The sequence below is a fragment of the Trachypithecus francoisi genome, unplaced genomic scaffold (genome assembly GCF_009764315.1).
Source record: "Trachypithecus francoisi isolate TF-2019V2 unplaced genomic scaffold, Tfra_2.0 Lachesis_group2, whole genome shotgun sequence".
Lineage (NCBI taxonomy): Eukaryota > Metazoa > Chordata > Mammalia > Primates > Cercopithecidae > Trachypithecus > Trachypithecus francoisi.
In genome coordinates, this window is record NW_022681465.1 from 76905411 (window position 1) to 76926368 (window position 20958).

At 41.6% G+C, this 20958-nt stretch overlaps 1 protein-coding gene across 1 annotated transcript in view; it reads left to right on the forward strand.

Annotated features, from left to right (window-relative positions):
* The first annotated feature begins 331 nt into the window (after window positions 1-331).
* GHR (growth hormone receptor) overlaps window positions 332-20958 on the forward strand; it is a 337885-nt gene continuing 317258 nt past the window's right edge. The window contains exon 1 of the mRNA XM_033179464.1: window positions 332-846. The gene's annotated coding sequence lies outside the window, so the exon portion shown is untranslated. The remainder of the gene's footprint in view (window positions 847-20958) is intronic.

A 20958-nucleotide genomic window follows, 5' to 3' on the forward strand; every position in this document is an offset into this window, starting at 1 on the left:
TTTCTGCCTCCGTCTTCTAACTTCCACAATAAAGCCCTTCGTAGTTTTAACTCTTTTTCACTGTGCCCCAGTGAGCAGGAGTTTGGAACTTGATTGCTGATGGAAAGGCAATATTTGGATGGCTAAACACGCTTCCCAAGCTATCTCGCTGATTTTCCTCTCATTCCTGGAGATAACTCATCTTTTTCTAAGTGTTTCTTTGAGTCTGTGGACTGCTCTTAACGCTCTTGTAGGTCCTGCCTTCATTTGGGAACAGGGGCAGGCGGAAAGAAAAGGACGTGTATTGCAACTACCAATATCTTCCTCTAGGAGGAGCTGCGCAGCCCAGATGAGAGTGACACGCACCAACTCCAGCTACTCGCCGAGAAGACTTCATCCCAGCAACTCGGAATGCTTGGCCGGGGCGGCACTCGGTCTCTCCGCAGCAGTTCTCGAACTGGCCTCCTTGAACGTCGGCTTCCCCTTCGCTTCTGCAGCCTGGACCTGGGGGGCAGCGGGCCAGGCCCGGCGTGACCCCTGGTGAACGGTGGCCGCCTTTTCCCACCCCTGCTCTCCCATCCTCCCTTCCCGTTTTACCCCGCCCCCTCTCTCCTCCCCAAGCCTGACAGCCCACGAGCTGCCAAGCAGGGCGCAGCCATGGGAAGAGGAGGAGGGCTAGGGAGCGGCGGCGGCGGCGGCGGCAGCGGCAGCGGCGGCTGCTACAGTGGCGGTGGCGGCGGCGGCTGCTGCTGAGCCCGGGCGGCGGCGGGGACCCCGGGCTGAGGCCACGCGGGCCAGAGGCCCCAGCACCGTTGGCCCCAGCGCAGACGCGAACCCGCGCTCTCTCTCCAGAGGCGAAGCTCAGAGGTACTGGAGTGGGGCTCCGGGAGTCTGGCTTTATTTTCCTCCTGTTGTGCCAGGGGGCCTGAGAGTGAACCCTGGGACTCTAGTTGTTTATGAAAATGGGAGGATCTGTCTTATATATTTACATGGATAATTTTTTATTTCTGATGACTTGGCTGTGCTCCCCTCCTCCTTGCGAAGAAGTTGTTTTCTGCTGATGGGTTGTTGTAACTCAATCGTGTGTGTGTGTGTGTGTGTGTGTGTGTGTGTGTCTGGAAGTTGGTGGGGGCGGCAGGGAGTTGCGGGAGACAGATGAACCATCCCACTCTGGCGTCTGCTCTGGCCCGCGAGTAGGGTGCGTGGAGGGGTTTACTCCGGAGACAGTTTTGTTAAAGTCATAAAAGTTTTGCTAGTGTGTTTCTGTTTGCCATCATCTGCCTGGCTGAGGCAGAACTGCCGAGGCTGCTGCTGCTGCGCGGGGAAGGATCTCCGGCAGCGAGACTGGAGAGATTGGGAAGGTCGAGCTGTGTGCGTGGACACGGCGCGCAGAGCGCGCAGTCTTTTGCGAGTTTGTGCGGGCTGCAGCCGCACATTGGCACCGGTGGAACTGGGGTCAGTAGAGTGACGGCCACCAGTCCGCATGAATTGGGGTAAGTGGAAATTGTGGCGAGCCGTCCTCCCCAACCCTCTGACACACTAGTGGTTGTAAAATCAACCAGGCTTAAAGTTTTGACAGAACTGCCAGAGGCTGCGGGTCAATGGGGTGGCCGCGTGTCTAGGGAGAGGGCGCTGGCGGCACAGAGGGTGCGGGTCAGGGTCACCCACTTGCGAGTGCGTGGGGAAGTCTATTTGGGGCGAATGCTTTACATATAGCCCGAGGAGATGCCTGTTGAGACCGAGCTGCGGGGGTTCTCGGTCTGGCGTGGACTGTGTGTCCTGAATGAGTGTAAGTGTGCGCTGTGTGCGCCCGTGCGAGTGTGCGCCTGGGGAGGCGTGTCGGCGCCTGAGCCAGTAGGGTGTGCAGGGTGGAAGAGGCCACAGAGGTGCCGCCTGCCTGTTTGTGCAGCCAGGAGACCTTGGAAGGGACAGAGAAAGGTAACGCGAGGCCAAAGTGTTGGGAAGTCAGAGTAGTTTCTGCATAGGATTAAGTATTAAGGGCTTTAAAATAACTAAACCCATTGCCCTGAGTGACTGAGGACTGGAAGTGAGGGTCTGGGGAGTTCTCAGGAGAACTGCATGGGAGGACGTTTGGGAGGTCTAAGAGATGTGTAATATGTGTGAGTGCAGGACTTCGGAGACAGACACAGGTTGGAGCTATGAATTTGAGATTTTCAGGGTGCTGCTGTCCACAGTCCAGGGACTGGCTGGTTTCAGAGGTGTTCAGGCTCCCTGGTGTGTGTGCCTGGGAAGACACTCATCTTTTCTCGCAGATATGGGATATTGTGGCAGCTCAGGTTCTGTTTCCTGAGCAACTGGTGTTCCAGGCTGGTTTCCACCTGAATCACCCTAGAAGTATCTTTTTTCTGATGATAAATGTTGAAACATTTCCAGAAATTAAAATGCTGGATAGAAACAAAATTGATGCAGCAGACAGGATTGTTAGTGATTGGGAGCTCTTTTTCCTTTTGAGAAAAGCAAAGCTTAGTGTTCCCAGATTACATTTCAAGGAGTCTTCAGTTATTTACAGCTTCCCTTTAGATGGGCCTTTGGATGCAGCTGGAAGGATGTGTTTTGGCCTAGAGACCTTTGGAAGACATCATGTGTAGCTTAAAGGGGTTATCCCATCTGTCATCATCTTCTTCCACCCTTGTAAACTTTTGTTTTGCATTAATCTAAGGAAAGTTGGTGAGTCAACATTTAGCTTTTTTGTTGTTGTTGTTGTTGGAGTAAATATATCACAGTGAAATTATAGTTGTGGTCTCCTGAAGGCCGTGTAAACCAACACTTAATGGGCAAAGGTGTGAAATGAAAGTCTATAAATGCAATGACAAAGTGACGAGATGAATGCATTCTTTTTTCAAAATGAACATAACTGTGCTCACAAAAATTTTTTCTAGCCAGTGTTGGGCCCATGTTTTTTATTATTAGTTTTTAAACAGCAGACTCCACATCATAAAGCACTTTAAAATGGATACTAGAGGCCTATGCTATCTCTGGCGCCTGCTTAAACAGATGTTTACAGTGCTTGGTAACCTATGGGCTTGTCATGTTGAGTATCTTGTTAGCTCAGGACATAATGTTTATAGCATAATATAATAAATGGAGCCACAGTTGCAGCGTGCTTCTTCCAAGTGCATGAAGCAAATCTTGCATCAGGGAAACAAATTCTGCAGTTGGTCCAACTTGGCTAGCCTTCTTTGGCTGTCTCCTGGTAAGCACTGTTAATGTAAAGATAAATGTGAGTAACACAGTGAGAAAGTGGGACAGTAAATTGTTTAGCTTAGTGAAAAAAAGCATGGATTATGCTTTTTAAATCTGCTAACCTGAAGATTACACTTCTCAGGTCACACCACTGGTAAATTGCACAACTATGGGAATTTGGTTTGCTTTTAAAGAACAATTTTTAAAAAGTATGTCAATAATGAAAACAACTTATATTTCTTAATGTGTTTACATGTGTCCATACAAGCCAATACTTTTTCTTCTTTAAAAAGAACCCTACAATTTCTGTGGTAGTGATTTAAATGTTATGAACATTCAAATCACCTAATCACCTTTCCAATCTTCAATTGATAAGAATCAAAGTCTGGTAAGACTGGAGTCATCCCTCAGCCAATTGTGTAAACAAGACAGTACAGAATGTCTTTCTGGCAAGTAATGTTTTTCAACCTGAAACAGATAATATAAATAATATGTCCCATAAAAGAATTACTTAGGATGATAATTACTTTAGAGGTAATTATCTGGTGCATGAACCTCCATCTGTGAAAATGGTCTAGTCTATCTCTTCTTGGAAATAATCAGTTGGAAATCTCCCTTTTTCGTTGTTCAGTCCATTCTAGGAAAGATTGATTTCTAGAAAGTTCTGCCTTATACTGAATCAACATTTTCTTCCATCCACTTGCCTGTCCTTCAGGAGCTGACCACAATGAATCTAGTCTCTTTTCCCTGTGTTTACCATACTTGAAAACAAACATTATGTTCCTTGCTGAATCCCCTTTTGCCTACTCTTGTAGCAGTTTTTCACCCACTGTAGAGTTCCACCCTCCTCTGCCTTGAACCATATGCACTTGATTCTACATTCTCATTGTATTAGTCTGTTCTCATGCTGCTAATAAAGACATACGTGAGACCGTGTAATTTATAAAGAAAAAGAGGTTTAATGGACTCATGGTTCCACATGGCTGGGGAGGCCTCACAATCATTTCAGAAGATGAAGGAGGAGCAAAGGCATGTCTTACATGACAGCAGGCAAGAAAGCAAGTGCTTTCTATAAAGGGAGCTGCCCTTTATAGAACCATCAGATCTCATTAGACTTATTCACTATCATGAGAAAAACATGGGAAAAACCCACTTCCATGATTTAATTAACTCCTACTGGGTCCCTTCCACCACATATGGGAATTATGGGAACTACAGCTGAAGATGACATTTGGGTGGAGACAAAGCCAAACCATATCGTTCCACTCCTACCCCCTCCTAAATCTCATGTTCTCACGTTTCAAAAGCAATCATGCTTTCCCAACAGTGCCCCAAAGTCTTAACTCATTTCAGCATTAGCTCAAAAATCCACACTCCAAAGTCTCACCTGAATCAAGGCAAGTCTCTTCCGCCTATGAGCCAGTAAAATCAAAAGCAAGTTAGTTACTTTCTAAATACAGTGGAGGTACAGGCATTGTGTAAATATGCCCATTCCAAATGGGAGAAATTGGCCAAAACAGAGGGGCTATAGGTGCAAGTCCAAAGTCTAATAGGGCAGTCATCAAACCTTAAAGTTCCGAAATGACCGCCTTTGACTTCATATCTCACATCCAGGTCACACTGATGCAAAGTGTGGGCTCCCATGACCTTGTGCAGCTCCGCCCCTGTGGCTTTACAGGGTACAACTCCTCTCCTGGCTGTTCTCCTAGCTGGCGTTGACTGTGGCTTTTCCAGGCACATGGTGCTAGCTGTTAGTGGATCTACCATTCTGGGTGCTGGGGGATGGTGGCCCTCTTCTCATAGCTCTACTAGGCAGTAACCCAGTAGGGACTCTGTGTAGAGGATCCAACTCCACATTTCTTTTCCGCATTGCCCTAGCAGGGGTTCTTTATGAGGGCTCTGCCCCTGCAGCACAACTCTGCCTGGACATCCAGGCATCTCCATACATCCTCTGAAATCTAGGTGGAAGTTCCCAAACCTCAATTCTTGTCTTCTGTGCACCTGCAGGACCAACACCACGTGGAAGCTGCCAAGACTTCAGGCTTTCACCCTCTTCAGTCGTGGCCTGAGCTGTACCTTGGCCCCTTTTAGACATGGCTGGAGGGGCTGGGACACAGGGCACCAAGTCCCTAGGCTGCACCTAACAGGCCCAGAAAACCATGTTTCCCTCCTAGGCCTCCGGACCTGTGATGGGAGGGGCTGCCATAAAGACCTCTGACATGTTCTGGAGACATTTTCCCTATTGTCTTGGTGACCAACATTTGGCTTTTCATTACTTATGCAAATTTCTGCAGCAGTCTTGAATTTCTCCCCACAAAATGGATTTTTCTTTTCTATGGCATCATCAGCCTGCAAATTTTCCAAACTTTTATGCTCTTTTCACCTCATGAATGCTTTGCTGTTTAGAAATTTCTTCTGCCAGATACCCTAAATAATCTCTCTCAAGTTTAAAGTTCCACAGATCTCTAGGGCAGAGGCAAAATGCCTCCAGTCTCTTTGCTAAAGCATTATCAAGAGTCACCTTTGCTCTAGTTCCCAACAAGTTCCTCACCTTGATCTGAGACCACATCAGCCTGGACTTTATTGTCCATATCACTATAAGCATTTTGGTCAAAGCCATTCAACAAGTCTCTAAGAAGTTCCAAACTTTCCCACATCTTCCTGTTTTCTGAGCCATTCAAGTCTCTAGAAAGTTCCAAACTTTCCCACATTTTCCTGTCCTCTTTTGGGCTCTCCAAACTGTTCAAACTTCTGCCTGTTACCCAGTTCTAAAGTTGCTTCCACATTTTGGGGTATCTTTACAGCAGCACCCACTCTACCATTACCAATTTACTGTATTAGCCCATTCTCATGCTTCTAATAAAGACATACCCAAGACTGGGTAATTTATAAAGAAAATTAGGTTTAATGGACTCCCAGTTCCACATGGCTGGGAGGCCTCTCAATCATGGCAGAAGGTGAACGAGGAATAATGCACTCTCACATGGCGGCAGACAATAAAGCATGTGCCAGGGAACTACCCTTTATAAAACCATCAGATCTCATGAGACTTAATCACTATGGCAAGAACAGCATGGGAAAAACTCGCCCTCATGATTCAGTTACCTCCCACTGGGTTCCTCCCATGACACATGGGGATTATGGGAGCTACAATTCAAGATGAGATTGGGGTGGGGACACAGCAAAACTGTATCACTGACCATCCCTCCTAATGTGTGTTTTCTAAACTGAAGATTTAGAATTCGTAGTTCTGAATGTTCTATATCTATTAAGACAGTTTAATATTAATGAAATTCTTTAGCCATTTCATTATACTCTTGATTAATTTCATACCTATAAACAAAATAACTTGTTCTTTTCAGATTATTAATCATCCATAGTCAAAGCATTTTTGTAATAGCTTCAAAACATTTTTTGATGCCTGAATGTGCTATAAATTTATGGAAAGTATAATACTGTGTGGGTAAATAAAATTCTATATACAGTGCAAATAGAGCCTTAATTTCTCCCTATCAGGGAATTCAACCCCAAAATACCAGAAGTAGAATGTTCCAGAGATAAACAAGTTGAAGCTACATGTTATAGACAGGTAGGGACTATGATGTATTTTTTTCATAGGCCTCATTGTGTCTGCTTCCATGAACATGAGTCAGTACTAGCAATCAGGCACGTATTGAAGTCTTGTTCTGCCGAAGTCCCAGAGAGTATGCCATCTGGCCTTAAATGAAGTGAAAGTACATCAAATAAAGATACTTCCTTGGGCAACTGGGATTTAAGATGTATATGCAGGACATGACTAAGTCAACCATCTACTTTTTCTCAGGAGGTAAATGGCTTGCCAATGCCACAGGAAAGTCTAAAGTGTTCACACTCCATAAGCATGTCCCATGTCCTGTTGTGTGTCTGGACAGGAGCTGGACAAAGGCCCTGTTACTACTCCTAGCTTACCAAGTCTTAGCTGCCTTGGAGGAAGACAGCAAATCTGGCTCATCCAGAGGAGAGGCCTGAACTGTGCGTTGGGCACCTACCTAGTGTAACTGATTTCTCTTTTATGTATCTGTCTTGGGCTTCCAGCTAAATTGTGAATTCACCTTGCCACCAAGCTAAGAATCTGCCACAGCATTGTCTTCCTGCACACACACACACACACACACACACACACACAAACATTTATGGTGGATGAGGAAGACAATGTCAGTTTTTCAGCAAGTCTGAATGTGAAACAAATGACTGTGTTTCTTGGTGCAGTGGGGTGGGAGGATGAGAGAGAGGAAACCAACCTGTGATACAAACTGACATCTGAGCCTACCAAAAGCCCTTTGAGAGAGCTTTGATCAAGACAAAGGGATAATCATAGCCTTGTGCACTTAGATCAAATTGTCCATGCTATTCCTGTGTGTGTGTGTGCGTGTGTGTGTTTGTGTGTGTGTGAATGTGTGTGTTTCTTCACTTTATCCCCAGCATTATGGTCTCAATTCATATACATTTGCTTTTTTCTTTATTCTATTCTGATATAAAGGGAAGAAATAATCAATGATTCATTTCCTTTTTTTAACATTTCAAAAATTTATTTCACTATTCCCCACCTCCCAGTCCTCACCCCCCAAAATTACAATTACGACAGACCCATTGGCAAGTACTTGGACATGCAATTTTCAAACCAAAGGTTTACTTTGCTATAAGAAACATCTAAGTTAGGATGTTATAATATGAAATAATAGCAAATTCGATGTCAAGAAACCTGGGTCCTCTCCAAGCTCTGCCTTTAATGGGCTTTGCATTTTTTGGCAAACTATTTAACCTTCCTGGGCTTCATATTTCTTATATGTTAAAAACAAACAAGCAAAAAGGAGGAGTAAACAAAATGACCCCTTAGAATTCTCTTCAGGGCCATGGTTTGAATGCATTTAATTATCGAATTTCTGTCTTCTTTTAAATGTAAGCATCAAGAAAATGTTTGCCTATTTTATTCTCTCATCATTAATTTTTAATCAATTAAATAAAATAGATAAAAATTTTATCAAAACCATGTTTCTTGCTTTCATTCTAAAACAATGCAACTCACCACTATCTGATTCAGAAAGTCTTTCTGAAATAGTGTTTTTTTCTTTCGTTGTTGTTTTTTCTTTATGCTAAAGAAAATTCATTGATGAGTACCAAGTTCTTAAAAGAAGGATGGAAAAATCATTGTTGTTTAGTCTGAACTTCTTTCTTCAGTGCGTCCTCCTACCTCTTAAATAGGCAAATAAAGCCTTAGGCCAGGCACTAATTTTACTTAGTAATGATTCATAAGAAGGTAGTGATTTTGTCAGAAATTGCTGGGCTGTGCATGCTTTTAATCAGCGTCTAAACTTACCTTCAAATACTCCATTCCAAAATCAGCAGATAATTTCTTCTAGAGAGTCTTTCAAACTCTAGTGTCAAACAGATGTGTTTACCGTTTTGATTAGGGCTTATTTCTTTTGTTGTTGATAAGACTTCAGCCAGTTTTCTTTAGACTAATATTATTATATTCCCAATGAATTATACTCTCAGGCTGTGAATTTGTTTAAAGATAAATCTATCTCCAGCTGGTTGGCTTCTAAGTAAAAAGGGTATCCTAGGGAAGAAGTGCACTTCACAGGGATTCAGTACAGGTGTAGAGAATTCCCTGATAGAGAATTGGAACACATTAAGAGTTTGCAAATTGAAAAGGTACTTTTATGTGCTTATCCATGGTGGACAACCTGTGTCCTAGGGAAGAAGCGCATTTCACAGGGATTCAGCACAGGTGTAGAGAATTCCCTGATAGGGAACTGGAACACATCAAGATTTTGCAAACTGAACAGGTACTTTTATGTACTTATCCATGGTTGACAACCTACTGTGCTAGACATTTACTGTAGTAACTCCTTGATTTTTTCCTCAGTTGTTTATAAAATTAAACATTTGAAGTAGCCTATTGAAAACTCTTAAAAGAGGCCTCTCCTGTATTCCTTTAGAATACAGTATATTAAACAAGAGATAAAGTCCAAAGAAAAATCCTTATTCTTTTCTTGCTTTAAAAAATGCACTTTATTGTATTAAGCATTATATCTATCTTTTAAAACTTTGAATTGCTATATCAATGAAAGTAGAGTGTTATCATTACAAAACAGAATCGCAGACAGTGCTTATTGAAGGAAAAGATGCATAATTGATGCTGTAAATGCTCATCTTGAATTTGATGATGGCTGGTGAGAAACCTCAGTCGGACATTCAATTTTGATTGCCATTGGTAAGAAAGGCAGCCTTTGTTCTTTGTCATTATGTGGCACTTGATCCTAATTCACCCTATCAGCTCCTTCTCTGAACACTTTCAAGCTATGTGATTGTTATACTAGAAAGCATCTAAATTGGCCAAACTAATGAAGACTAATCTGACAAAGCACGTGTGAATGACAAATTGTGAAAAGACCCTGAAAATAGAGCCTCTTCAGTGGCTTCTTCCCCTAGGGGTAGAAGATACCAGAATCCCTGGGCAAGATGAAATAGATAAAGGAACGACATCATTTTTATACCCAGCAAATCAGAAATATTAAAGAAAGAGAAGCAAGAATGAAGAACTACTACTTTCATAGTTCATTCTTTCAATGTAGCACCTTATTTCCCATAGAGACACTGGCGAAACCATGCTTTGCTTTGCCGTAGAATAGATGTTCAGTAAATATTTTGTAGGTGGCCTTAATGTGTAGTAAAACAGAGAGAAATATGGAAGCATTGACAAGAAGTTTGTGGATAATTTGAGGGCAAAAGGATATGGATAGGATCAGGTTCATAATGCCAATTTGCTATTATTCTCCTTAGATTAATGATGTCACCCAAACTTCATGACCTGCTTTTCAAGGTGTATGCTGTTCACAGCCTTGGAAACATTTAGGAGTTTTTAATACTTGGAGCAAGATGGATGCATGTTTCACATTTTATCTAGGACTTAGTAGGACTTGGGAGACATATCTACTTTGCCAGATCTTAGTACACTTATTATGGAGTATGACATTTTAATTCTCTTTGCTTTTGTCCTATAAAGTTTAGTGTTTTAATTTATTTTTCTCAGTGCATATAGGGGGAGAATGATTTATATAATCTGAAAAGTACTTTGAAAACTACTTAGGAAGAGATGTTGAATAAATAAGTTTTGTTTTTTTTTTTTTTAATTAGCCTACAGGATGTAAGTCTGGCCAGGCTAGTGGTATTTTTGGTATCATTGTGAAAAATCAAAAACAGAACATGTATTTATCAATCCATTAGTGTGTTCCCAGGAATGTGCTAGACACTAGGGAATATAAAAGTAGTATAAAACATGACTCTTGACTTTAGGACCAAGCATTAAAGCCAGAAGGCAACACTATTAATGTAAATTCATGGTGTGATTATGGAACAGTTTATGACTGTACAACTTAATGAAAAGTTCATTACAGACTAAAAATACTACATTTATTTAGAGAGAAGGAAAATCTGTTCAGATTGAAGAATTTGAAGAGTGGCCTTCATGGGCAACATGGCTCCTGAGCCAGGACTTAAGATATGGTATTTTTTTTTTTTTTTTTGATAGGTTAGAAGGGTTGGAGAGGTTTCATGCAAGGTGTTAGGAACTGAGGACCAGGAGGCGTATCTTGAGCTCACTGGGGTTACTGGTAACAGGGAGCAGGCAGAGAGTACCAGGCTGTAGATTTGTTATCCATTGGAAGCTCTTCCCATTGCTTATTATGGTTGCTGCATATAGGCTCATCCCTTGGGTAGGGCCATTGGAACGGCCACCCTGAGCCTATTGCTTATTGGATAGTGGTGGCTCCTGTGTGGTATTTCAGACATTTCTCTTTTCTGAACATTATGTAAATTCAATCGTAAAACTACTTTCTTAAACAATGTTCCAAGAGGCCTATTAAAGATGCCAATGATATGACTTCCATTCAATAATACGATCTTGAATGGGCTTTACAATGGCAGAGCTGACCTGAGATTACCTCCTCTACTCCTGCTCTCAAGCCATATGCTGATGCTGACTGTCATGGTCCAATAGAGCCATAAGGCCTCATAGAACTTGAGATCATCTACCAGTGGCTCTCAACCAAGCCACTGCCTTTCTGCTAGGTAGTGCATAGGGACATTGGGAAATACAGTTATTACAAGAACTGGAAAGAGTTGTAGGCTTTTGGTGCCTGAAGTCAGAAATGCTAAATTTCTGTGATGCCAGGGGCAGTCCTATATAAGAAATTATGCCTCCTCAAATGCCAGTAGATCCCTATTGAAATATTTCAGTCTCATGTCCTGACTTTATTTATAGGTGAGGAAATGGAGTAAATATAATTTACTGAGAAGTGACACAACTTTCTTCTAGGATTAAACTTCACAGTGTCAGTGACAGATTTATAACTCAATTCTTTTAGTTTTCTTTCAAGAGCTCTTGTTGCAGCACCACAGTCCCTCCTATTAACATGGGCTATAACTATGGAATAGCATATTGTTTATCTCTTTCATTTTTATGGAAGAATGATAGTTAGCTGTGTTAACTATCTGAATGGGTGGAATGTGCATAGAGATAACTGGTACTTCACCAGCAGTTCTTTCCCCTGGGAACACACACAGATTCACCTGTAAATTGGGGTTGGTAGATGCCTGTTGAGATGTCAACCACAGCCAAAGCTTACGGATAGGCTGACTTTCTGGAAAGGGCATGGAGTAGGCTTTGGATTCACACAAATCTGCTTGTCTGACAGGATTTGAATACAACTCTTCTTATCTTTACTCTCTTTGTGACTCTCAACCAATTAAACTCTCTGAGCTTTGTCTGCAAAAAAACAGGTGATGATTCTTATTTCACAAGGAATGAGTCAAAACAGTGCCTGGCACATATTGGGCACTGCAGATATAGAGAATTCCCTACAGTATCTTTTTGAGAGTAAAGACTTGAAACCTTCACTTATAAAAGACCCTCCTGATAACAGTTGCTATTTTTTTCTCCTTCTTTCCCCAAACAACCAAGGGCTTTAATGAGTCCCTGAAGTGTTTATTTTGTTTAAACTGTTGAGATTTCCCTCCTTCCGAAGAGTCCTGCTGGCCAGAGATGAGTTTCTTTTGACTTCTCTGTCAATGTGCCTGTATTATTGTCATATAGTAAAAATGGAAGATTTATCTAGATGGTTATTAGCAGGTTATGAAACTTAGATTTTAAAGTCAATAATAAAAGCCATTCCTGGGTAGAGATGTTTTTCAGAGAGATTTCTACCTTGCCAGCGATGAGAGAGCCTCCTTAGGTGAGGTGAATACTTTTGGCAAGTTAAGGGATAACACAATATAATTTATTTAAGTAAGTTTTTTATTTGGGACTAATTTCAGGTTTGCAGAAAAGTTGCAAAAATTGTAGAGGTCCTGTATATTCCTCACCTAGTTTCCCATGTTAACATCCATAATCATGATGTATTTGTCAAAACTAAGAAACCAACATTAGTACAATGCTATTAACTAAAATCCAGACTTCATCCTAACTCCCCCAGGGCTTCCACTCACATCTTTTTTTCTGTTCCAGGATTCAATCCATAAGAGTGCACTGCTTTTGATTTTATGATTTTTAAATACTGTGCATATACTTTTTTAATTTGGGCCCTCTCACGTGTTAAACTAACTGGCCTTTGTAACCAGATAGCAAGTTCTATAACAGAAAATACAATGATGTTGAATCCAACATCATGCTGGACACAAAGTGTGTTCTCTAAACTAATTAAATTTATCACAGCAACAAGAAGAACAAAATTTTACTCAGTGTACATATGTGTAGCTGAGTCCTCATTGGTAAGTTAAGAGGTACTCATAAGAGTGGGATGACTTGGAAGAAATTTGATTTTGAATGTGTGCCCTGAACATTGGTGTAAAGCAGGACCCCCTAAATCAACATTAACTGAGTCTGTACAATGTGCCTAGCATAGTGTGTGCATATCACACTTACTCCTGATAACTGTAAGGCACATAGCCTTGAGTAACTTAGCTGAGGAAATGAGACCACGGGAAGTTAAGTTACTTGCCCAGGGATTCACAGCTAGTAACAAAACTGAGATTAAAACATGTTTTTCTGGCTTCAGAACCTACACTCCTAATGTGGTATTCACTTACTCCCACACTTCTCCACTTGCTTAACCCCTATTCTTGGTGTCCTTTTTCTAGGTATACAGAATTTGAAAACTATATTGTCAAACTGCAGCCAACCTGGATGCACAGTATATACTTTTTTGTGAGCTGGATTAAGTTTCAGCCTTGAATTTGTGGATTATTTTCAAAACCTACCTAACATATGTAAAACATGTTATTTTTTAACATGTAGATATCCACATAAATTGACCACAAAGCTCTTCAGAAGGTCCCATAATCCAATAATAAATAAAATTTTGATACATGGCTAATAACAGGCACAGAAGCATCTCCAAAGGGCAGGACACTGATATTGTGTAATAATTTAAAGTATTTTATTATTGTATAATGTGCCTGAGTTTTGGATAGTTGACCTTCATTTCTCAGTCTTTACATAGTTACTGCTTTTTTAAGCGTTACATGAGGGATGTGGAATATTCACTGAAACATTTGACTAATCTTTATATTTTGAGTGGCCCAACTGAAAATTACCCTTGGTTGCCTTGGAACACTGGGCATGATGTTCAAAAGTAGAAATTCTTGCAAATTATTTGAGCTTTGGCTCTGGGAAGATAAACAACATGAATAACTAGGTTAACCAGAGCTGAAATTTCTCTAACCTATAATTCTAAATTCAGCAAAGAATGGGCTTTAGGGTTTTTTGTTTATTTTTGCTTTGATTACAAGTTGTTGGAAGCCTAGAGTTAGTATCTAATAACACAATCTATGTAAAACACAAATTATTGGCTCAGAATGATATCTAATTTCTAAGAAGATACAAGAAGGCAATCATGTAAAAACGTGCTTTTCTTCATAGAAGGAATAAGCTGGGATTGGCCAAAAGATAACCGCTTTAAAGTCTAATGTTTAGAGCATTGCATATTTTTAAAGAAGATATATTACCTTTTAGAACATATGTAAGAAACCATTTTCTTTGCTGATATGGCTACATAAAGTTGTCATGGTTTTAAACCGTGACCTTAGATCCCTTATAGAAGTAGTTACAGGCACAGTCTGTGAATGAAGATTTGCAAACTATGCTTCACCAAGCCTCAGGGACTATTGGATGTCCAGAGGACAGAGCCATGTTGGATATCTTATGGGCCTTCAGTCCTGCAAAGCAGTGTGCTTTCATGTTTTATACGCAGCAGTTCTGAGAAAATTTAAGTTGACAAAACAGCCTCTCTTCTTATTATTTTTATTTATCTATTTATTTTGAGATGGAGTATTGCTCTGTCGCCAGTCTGGAGTGCAGTGGCATGATCTTGGCTCACTGCGACCTCTGCCTCCCGGGTTCAAGCGATTCTCCTGCCTCTGCCTCCTGAGTAGATGGAACTACAGGTGCAGACCACCATGCCCAGCTAATTTTTGTATCTACTAAAAAGTAGATACAGAGTTTCACCATGTTGGCCAGGATGGTCTCAATCTCTTGACCTCGTGATCCGCCCGCCTCAGCCTCCCAAAGTGCTGGGATTACAGGCGTGAGTCACGGCACCTGGCGCACCAGCCTATTTTTATTTTTTAAAGACCTGAGTGCAGTGGTGCAATCTTGGCTCATTGCAACCTCCACCTCCTGGGCTTAAGTGATCTTCTACCTCAGCCTCCCAATTAGCTGGGACTACAGGTGCATGCCACCACACCCAACTAATTTTTGTATATATATATATAAGGAGAGAGACAGGGTTTAGCCAGGTTGCCCAGGCGGATCTTGAAGTCCTGAGCTCAAGTGATCTGCCCAAGTTCTGGGATTACAGGTGTGAGGCACCGTGACGAGCCATCCTCTCTTCTAAAAAAAAAATAAAAAAAGGAAACAAAAATGCTTAAGCCTGGTATATATTTTCTTATATTGCATGAGCTACTTTTCTGAATGCCTCTCTTTAGAAATTCCTCTGATTTCTAGAGAAAAAAATCATATTAGCTTTCCAGTTTCTAAATTCAGGCTTACTTTTGTAACTGCTAGATTATAAACTGTTAGAGGGCAAAGGGCTTTGTATTCTCTAGTTGTGGACACTCAGTTAGTTTGCTTAAGCAGCTACTTCTGTGTAAGCAACATTAATGAAGTGCTTACTATGATCAAGGGCTATACCAAGTCCTTTTTTATATTATTTAATCCCACACAAAACCCATGATAGACCTAATTCTACACTTGGTGAAACTATGATGTAGGGAGCTTAAATAATTTGTTCAAGGACCCACAGCTGGTAAGTCGCACAGTGTATTCAAACCCAGATCTTTCTAATTGCAAATGTGTCCAACTCCCATGCTTCTAACCACTGCCTATGTGGTGGTTCTTTGATATTCCTCCCTCTAAGAAGTGGAGTTTAATTCCCCCCCTCCATTGAATGTGGGCCGAACTCAGGTGACTCATTTCTGTTAAATGGAGTAAACTGGAAGTGAAAATGTGTGGCTTTAGTGACTAGGTCATTCAGAGTCATTCAAAGTGGTTTCTGTCTTGGTTGTTCTGTCTCATACCTATTGGGCATTTAATCTGGGGAAAAACAACTGCCATGTTTTGAGCTGTTCTATGGAGAGGCTAAGATGAAAAGGTACTGTGGATCCAACAGCAGTTTCAAATGAGGACCTGAGGCCCTCAGACCAACAGCCAGTGTGAAACTGAAGCCTCTTGACCACAGCCTCTATGAGAGTAAAAGAATCTTGACCCCCTAGTGAACCATAGCCTCCATGAGAGTAAGCTTCAAGATGGAGCCTTGACACCTAGTGGAGCCTCGAGATGACTGCAGTCTTCCACCAACAGCTTGATTCATGAAAGGCCATCAGCCAGAGCCATCCAGCTAAGCTGCTTCTAGGCCCCTACTCCTAGAAAATAACTATTTGTTGTTTTGACTGCCAAGAGTTTGGTTAATTTGTTATGCAGCAATAGATAAGTAATGCAGCCTAACACTGTCCTTATCATTTTTAAAAAAATAAGTTGTTTTAATTTTACTAAATCACAAATTTTAAAGCATTGATACAGCAAGGAGAAACTTTCCAGAAAAAAATGCTGCCAAATTTAAGTAGTAAAATATTAATGTCCAAAAAACATAATAGTTACAATGACATCTAGGATTGAGGATTTTGTAAGTCAAAGGTCAGCTGCTTAAAAAATTCATAATTTTAAAAGGAAGGATATTAATAATAACTGCATTATTGAACATAGATAGCATTTTGAACTTTTAAGAAATCCTCATGGGAAAACTCAGGAAATATTCTGTTTGGTAAGTTATCACTCATAATCTTAAATTGTTAGGTGCATGTTTGCACTTTCCATGATTGAAAGAGGAATGTAAAGCAAAGTTGAATTTTAACCTCTTCCCTAGTGATTTTACTCAGCTTTTCAAAGGGGTCCTAAAAGCTCAGAGGTCAAGTCATTTCTTGGTTTCCTCTGCCTGACAAATTGCGTTAACTCTGCTTTATAACCACTTGCAGTTTAATAAATGACTTGGACTTTGATTAATATCTTTAGTGCTTAAGCCCAAGAATTTGTATAAGACTTTGGGACATAGTACTGTAAATTTATCTAAAGATGGACACTGGAAAGTAGAAGGAGATATATTAGTGTTGGTTTGGGTACATGTCTAGGTACTGAATTTGGATCATCATAAGTCCTTACAGAAGATACTTGTTGATTTGTCTTTTAAAAAAAATGTGAAAGTGATTTTTTAATATATTTACAAAGTGATTTAAGTGATTTAAGGAATTCATTCATGAAGTGGATATGGCTAGTTCTTGTTTAGTATTCAGAATGACTGTGAAATAGAAATGCTGATTTTCCTTGCCCAGATTGTAGAACACAGATCAAACCCTCCTAGTCCTTCCCTCAAATGTTTTTTCTCCATGCAGCTTACACCCTGAATTCTCAAAACATTTGTTATATTGAACTGGACTGGATAGTATATGCCTGACCCTGATTCATGGGATTATGATGCAAGGGAATATAAAGATGAATATTGATAGCCTGAGTGTGAAAATTCATCATTACTCTCATCTTCATTCATTAATTCATTTGTTCATTAACTCATAAACAGACTAATTGATTCAACAGATATTTGTTGAACATTTACACTTTGCCCAGCAGAGCACTGGACTAGGTGCTAGCATAGTATAATAAGCAACCCAGAAATAGCCTCTGCCCTGCTGGATTTCATAGTCTAAGATGGAGAAAGGCATTAACCAAGTGTAATTTAAAATCGTTTTAAGTAATGTGGAATAAACATATATGAGAACCTGACTCAGGTTGGGATTTAATGATTAGGGAAAGCTTTCAAAAAAGGGATATTTGAGATCTAAATAAGAGGGAGAAGAAAGAGACAATGGGTAGAGAAAAAATGGGATCCAGGAAGATACTTAGTACTTCTGAGAACTAAAAACAGCCAAGTCAGTGTAGTCAGAGTTCAAAGAGGGAGAAAGAAGAAGCCAGAAAAATAAGAAGGGACTACGTCTTACATGATGATGTAGGCTGTATTTTAGTTTTTATTTATCTTAAGAGCAATAGAAAACCATTGAAGGGATTGAAGCAGGGAGTGATATAATCAGGTCTGCATTTTAAGGAGTTCACCTGCTCTATTATGAAGCATGACTGGAGGAGGTTGGAAAGAGATATTCAGGGAACTGGATTATGAGTCTGTTGTAGGCCAGAGGTATTGGTAGCTTGGACCATGGTGATGATGCTGAAGATTGAAATGAGTTAATAGATTTATAATATGTTTGTGAAGTAAAGTTAACTGTACTTAGTGCTGACTTAGTATTGGTGAGGGATGTCGTGGTAAATTCCAAAGTATTGGGCTTCTTCAACTGAATGGAAAGCACTAGAGGGAGAGCAGATAAAGGTTGAGGGAAAGTGAGGGACAGTAGTTCAGTGTGGGGATATTTTGATTTGGAGGCCTTTTTAAGACATCCTTAAGGAGACACAGTGCAGTCTTGAGTCTTGGATCAGAGGAGATACCTGAATGTATAAGTTTGTAAGACAGTGGTTTATGCACACTATTGAAGCCACAGAGGTAAATCAGATGATGTACAGAGTGCAAATGAAGTGAGAGAAGAAAGCATAAGTCTGAGCCATGAGAACTCCAACATTTAAAGGCCAAGTGGAAAAGTTGACAAGAGTGGGAATTGTGACTGGAGTAGATGCCAGAGTGGCATCTCAGAGGCCAAGGAAAGAGAATCATTTAAGGTGCTGATGAGGGGTAAAGTAAGAAGGTCCTGTAAACATCCCCTTGGATTAATAAAATTGCTGTTTTGAAGGACTTTAAAGAGAGTGAGTTTGTTGTAGTGATGGGGGCAGAAGCCAGAATGAAATGTCATGGGAAATGGGTGGGAAGTCTTGAAAGAGAGACAATGAATATAGATAATTCAAGATATGTGGTCAAGGGAAACAAAAAGGATAAGGCTTTAACTAGAGGAGGAAATAGAGTTAAAGGAGGAGTTTTTTGTTTTTTTTTTTGTTTTTTTTGTTTGAGTCAGAGTCTCACTTTGTTGCCCACGCTGGAGTGCAGTGGCGCGATCTTGGCCGACTGCAAGCTCCACCTACCAGGTTCAGGCCATTCTCTTGCCTCAGTCTCCCGAGTAGCTGGGACTACAGGTGCCTGCCACCACACCCGGTTAATTTTTTATATTTGTAGTAGAAACGGTGTTTCACCGTGTTAGCCAGGATGGTCTCAATCTCCTGACCTCGTGATCTGCCTGCCTTGGCCTCCCAAAGTGCTGGGATTACAGGCGTGAGCCTCCGCGCCCAGCCAGGAGTTCTTTTTTTTTTTTTTTTTTTTAAAGATGGGAGAATTGAGCACATTTAAACATTAATGGGGAAGACCAGTGGGGAGGATCAGGGGTGGCCTGTAGATAGACAGAGGGTGGATAAATAATCATATAGGATTCCTGAGAAGATAGAAGAAGTTGGATCCAGAGCACAGCAGGGGGAATTATTAGTTGGCCTTGGAGAGGAGAGATGATCTGTACCCTCTGTTCTAGAAGAAAGCCAAAGGTGATGTGTGCAGATGCAGACGTGTGTTTGATGTGGTGGAGGCAAGTCAAAGGAGTTTTTGTTCGATGCCTTATAGCTGCTCCAGAAAGCAGTTGAGTCACCAACTGAGAGAGGGAGAGAGAAAGGGGCTGGCATACTGGGAAAGAAAGGGGATCATTTCAGATATTTGAGGAGGACAGAGAAAGTTTGAATATGAAAGGGAGTAAATGAGTAAAATTTAGTAGGATTTCTAGTCATTGCTTGAAGGCTCAGCTGAGGCTCATGATCATGAATTCATGGTGATACCATTGTTAGAATTATTATAAAATATATAATAATATATTATATATTCAGCTCCTTTTTGGAGGTGCTCAGCAGTTTACCAGACAGAAAAGCAGGGTCATCTAGGCTTAAGATTTTGTCAGAGTGGCCGGGCGCGGTGGCTCACGCCTGTAATCCCAGCACTTTGGGAGGCCGAGGTGGGTGGATCACGAGGTCAGGAGATGGAGACCATCCTGGCTTACACAGTGAAACCCCATCTCTACTAAAAATACCAAAAAATTAGCCGGGCGTAGGGCGGCGGGCGCCTGTAGTCCCAGCTACTCGGGAGGCTGAGGCAGGAGAATGGCGTGAACCCGGGAGGCGGAGCTTGCAGTGAGCCTAGATCGTGCCACTGCACTCCAGCCTGGGGGCAGAGCGAGACTCCGTCTCAAAAAAAAAAAGATTTTGTCAGAGAGGTATGATGAAAAGATTGCAAAGGAGGTTAGGATATTGGCATGGGCAAGGGATCTTCTAGAGTGGTAAACCAGGAATCTAAGCTTGCTAGTGAGGGACATGTAGACAGGAGAAGGAGAGTATAAAGATCTTTGTGAAGGTTAGAGGAAATTTGTAATCAGAGTGGTTGATTAAACAAGACAGAAGAATAGCAGTCAGTGGTCAGCACAGGTTGCTGCACCTCAGATCAATTAAATCTGTATCTCTGGGTATAGGGCCCATTTCAGCTTCTCAGGAGATTCCAGTGCTTTCCTTAAGGGAGAATATTGATATAACTGTTATTAAGACTTGTGAAAAAGATATTAGCAATGTGAAATCAAGACAAAAACACAAACACAGAAAGCAGTTAGACAAAAAAAAAATATATATAGAAATTACGGGGGCGGAGCAAGATGGCCGAATAGGAACAGCTCCAGTCTCCAACTCCCAGCGCGAGCGACACAGAAGACTGGTGATTTCTGCATTTTCAACTGAGGTACTGGGGTCATCTCTCTAGGGGGTGCTGGTCAGCTGCTGCAGCCTGACCAGCGAGAGCTGAAGCAGGGCGAGGCATCGCCTCACCTGGAAGCGCAAGGGGGAAGGAAATCCGTTTTCCTAGCCAGGGGAACTGAGACACACAACTCCTGGAAAATCGGGTAACTCCCACACCAATACTGCGCTTTAAGGAAACAGGCACACCAGGAGAATATATCCCACACCTGCCCGGGAGGGTCCCACGCCCACGGAGCCTCCCTCACTGCTAACTCAGCAGTCTGTTGTGATCTGTCCACAAGGCAGCAGCGAGGCTGGGGGAGGGGCGCCCGCCATTGCTGGGGGAGGGGCGCCCGCCATTGCTGAGGCTTAAGTAGGTAAACAAAGCCGCTGGGAAGCTCAAACTGGGTGGAGCTCACAGCAGCTCAAGG